This window comes from Lepeophtheirus salmonis, chromosome 5 (assembly GCF_016086655.4).
Source record: "Lepeophtheirus salmonis chromosome 5, UVic_Lsal_1.4, whole genome shotgun sequence".
In the NCBI taxonomy this organism is placed as follows: Eukaryota; Metazoa; Arthropoda; class Copepoda; order Siphonostomatoida; family Caligidae; genus Lepeophtheirus; species Lepeophtheirus salmonis.
In genome coordinates, this window is record NC_052135.2 from 4,019,716 (window position 1) to 4,023,893 (window position 4,178).

General features: G+C 33.8%; 1 long non-coding RNA gene across 1 annotated transcript; it reads left to right on the forward strand.

Annotated features, from left to right (window-relative positions):
• The first annotated feature begins 376 nt into the window (after nt 1–376).
• LOC121118163 (uncharacterized) lies at nt 377–3,786 on the forward strand. Its single transcript, XR_011779919.1, has 5 exons — nt 377–549; nt 660–1,227; nt 1,285–2,656; nt 2,737–3,418; nt 3,489–3,786. It is a non-coding gene; the product is annotated as an uncharacterized lncRNA (long non-coding RNA).
• The last annotated feature ends 392 nt before the right edge of the window (nt 3,787–4,178 follow it).

Genomic DNA, 4,178 nt, shown 5'->3' on the forward strand with positions numbered 1-4,178 from the left:
AGGACTACAATTTCTTGTTGTATATATTGGCCATCTCATTGTTTATATGAAACTTTTTTGGATATCTCATAATATAAAAATACAAATCTGTAGTTACACTTTTAATAAAATTTTACGAAGCAATATTATAACAAATATAGTATCAAATAAGAATACATTGTAGAGTTTTAATTTAATGAAATACATACATATAAGTATAAAGTATGTTCAAATATCTACTAATAATATTCTAGATTAATAATAAGAGAAAGGAGAAGTGATCAGTTTGATCAAATCAAACTTACTTCAACAGTCCCCCTTCGACGAAAGAAAAAGAAAATTTCCTTTTTTTTTATCTTCTAGTACAAAGAAATAAAACAAAATATAATCAAGCAATATAAATAGAAAACAACAGCAGGCGAAGTCTATCTTTGGAGACATTGTCGACTTTGGCGCGGGGGAACGTGAGCCACCTTCTCCATCGTTTCGAAGAAGTGCCCCATATCGGCGTCGGCATTAGGAATAGGAAACAAATCAAAGAGGCGTGAAGTCAAAGCTCTCGAGCGACCAGTAAGTAACGGCAAGGGCGAATATTTAGATCCTTGATCCATTGGTACTACATTCGTCAGTCCCCACAAAACAACAGGCAGAGCATTCATCCCTTTTTCTTTCTTTTCTAGTATCCGTGCAACTAGTCCAGTTTTTAGGGATCTGTAGAACCGTTCAATAATCCCGTTAGCTTCAGGGTGATATGATGCGGGCGTCCTATTCGCGATTCCAAGTGCCCAGCAAACCACGTCTAAATATCACTAGTGAATTTCGTCACCCGGTCTGGCACAATGACATCAGGTCATCCAACCGTCCAAGACAGCTCCAACTACTTTACTAGAGATGATATTTAGAATTGGGATCACTTCCGTCCACCTCGTATACCGATCCATTATAGTAAGGGCATAGTGCTGTCCTTTGACAAGTGTGAATGTGCCAATTATATCATTCTGAATTAAAGTAAGTCTCACGGATGGTGAATCGAAATTAGAAGTGGGCTTGGATATTCTAAAAGGCTTCTTTTGTTGAAATGCATTGTTCTGTATTTAAAAAAATACAAGAACGTAATTTAGGCCAAGCGTAGAATAGTGATACACTTTTTAAAGTCTCTTTGAATCCCGGATGAATGAATAATTTGTCGGCGAAGTTCTGGAGATAACACTACAACACGAAATAAGTCTTCGCTGTCAATGCCTGCATGTAAAAGTCCTGAAACACACTATAGATAAGTTTTAATTTTAAAATTTAATAATTTAGGGTCATTGAGTCTTTGATCGTCAATGACATTTTGAAGAAAATTGGGACTTAATTTGATGCTGTTGCCATTTCTCGAAAGAATATCAGTAGTGTGTTGTAATTTTCCAGAAACTTGCTCAATCCTGCAATTAAACTCTGCTACATATGCAAATGTACAGAATTGACTTGGAGTACAGGAGAGATTGCGGATGTCTATCCCTAACACTACAGGCTTATGATCTGTGAATATTCTCACATTTTGTCCATCCAATACCCACAGAAAATGTTTAATGCTTTCCTTAATACTAAGTAATGTCAAAAGTTGAATATTTCTTTTGCGTTTCAGATAAGACTTTAGACCAAAATGATAGTGGTTGTCAGCGCCCATTCACTTTCTGTTCTGGAACGGCTTCCATTCTAGTATCTAACGCATCTCTTGTAAGGGCTAAAGGCAACGAGTTAAAGTTGATTACTTGAGGATAAACTGTGTTTTATATCTTGAAAAGCTCCTTCACATTCCATTCCATTTTAATTATATTTTTTCTTTAAAATTGGATATAACAGTGCTGTCCATTTTGACAAACTTTTGATGAATTTTGAATAGAATTGAGACATGCCTAAAAATCTCTGTAAATCATCTTTCGATTTTAGAGATGAAATTCATGCAATAGCTTCAACTTTCGATTTAAGAGATTTAAAACCCTCCGGTGAAATAGAATGTCCAAGAAACTCAACAGAGTCCCAAAAAAACTAGAATTATTTTTCAAGAGAAAGTACCTAGACGGAAGTTTTAAGCTGCAAAAAAACTGCGTTTATGTTCATCCCTTGTCCGAGAAGAAGTAATCAATATATCATCAAGATACACAAAGACATTTTTAATTACCCTTAAAATAGAATCGATGAGTTGTTGGAATGTCTTGTCAGGAATATTAAGCCACAACGGTATTCTCAAGTACTCGTTCAACCCAAATGGCATAATTATAGCTGTTTTACTGAAGGAGTCTTCACTCATGGGTATTTGATTGTAAGCTCTGTACAAGTCCAATTTCCAAAACAATTTAATTCCTCTTAGATTGGCTACGAAATCCCTTAAGCATTGAAGAGGATATCGATCTAGATCAGTCATGAATATTTAATTGACAATAATCACCACGTATTCGCCAGCCTTCTTTGGCTTTAGGTACTACATGAATTGCTGATGAAAATTTTGAAGAAAATGGACGAACTATTCGCTTCTCCAGAAGTCCATCATTTTATCTTTAACAAATTTGAGTTTCACACCATCCAGCTTGCGAGATTTTGTTAAGTAAGGAGGGCCCTTAGTTTCAATGTGATGTTCAATTCCATGAGCTGTGTAAGATTCAATAAATTTTGTATCATCAAAAACTTCAAGGTATTGAGATTGAACCCATTTGGCTTTTGATAATTATAAAATAACGCATGGTTCATTAAAACACATTTGTTATTGAATAGGTCAATATCAATTTTCTAGAAATCAAGAAAATATGCCCCTGAAATAGGGTGGCCTCTGGATACGACGATAAAGTTTCATTAGAAAGTTCCAGGATTTTCTATCTGTACCCTTAAAGTTTTAGTATCAAGAACTTCCACTAGAGTTCCTCCATAACCAAAGATAGGTGACATTCTCACACCAATTAAATCTTTACAGTTCGTCGGTGATAAAACGAATACCTGGGCGGCACTAGTATCTACAAGAAAAAAAAATTAAATTTCTATTATCTTTATTTAATAAGAAATTTGAAGGTTTGTTTAATGTCTCGGTACCATGCAACTGAGGACAATATATGTAGGTATTTTGAATAAATGAATTAAAATGACAATCAATACCAGAGCACAGAGTTGCATTTAATTCAAATTTTGAATGATAATAACATACTTTTTTGAATTTGGCAGATGTTGAGGACTCGGAAAAAACTTCACTAGGTCTCTTCTTAATCAAAAGTGCCACAGTGGGTGAAGAAGATGGATCCTCGACAGTAGCAATGGAAGTGTTTGTGACTTCTTTCACAGCCGTACACGTGTCTGCTAAATTCTTAGTCGTAAGTGTTGATTACGCTCTCAAATATCCCTGTTGCACCAAATTCAGTAGTCAAGAGGGCTGCAGTCTCTTGAGAAGGAAATCACATTAAACAGGGTCAAAAATTTGCCAAGTTGCCATCATATCATTTTTGATGATATTTTTTTTTGCATTTTTTCCTCTAAAGGGTATTTCATGTTTCAGCTGGTTAAACTAGGTAACAAGACCTTTGGAGTAAGAGATGATGCCATTCCTGTGTCAAGAAGCCCTGACAAACGATTTTTTCCCCTATGTCTCAGGAGTCCATGATCTGATGAAGATCCTTGCTTAAGGATTTTTTTAAATTACTTTACTAATTGATATTTTTGGAAAAAAATCTAATTATTTGTTAAGTTAATGAAACCTCTCAAAATCTTTGTTCAGTATTTGTTGGGACACGCTGTATACGGAAGATGTATTTTGAATCAATAAATAAATTTGAGTTATTAATGGCATCATTAATGGTTCACATACTAGTTTCTACAAAAATATGTGTCACAAAAGCAGGCTAATATAATTTTTTTTAAATTGTGTCCAGACTGCATTTGTATAATTTTACAAATTATTATAAGTTATCTTTTGAATACGCTCCAGATTTGACTTAAACTAACAAAAATACATCGTCACAGTGAAAAAACTGAAAGTAATGTTTAGTTTAAAATAATTTATCAGAGCCAAACTTAGTCATATAAACCAAATAAAGATTGTAAAGATTCTGTAATTTTTAAACTCCATAAATTTAAATATTATCTTATAATTGAATGAAAAATATCCATGAATTAGTTTGTAGATTTGAAAAAAAAGTTCGGCATTTTTCCTTTTCTTGACTTTTGTACAA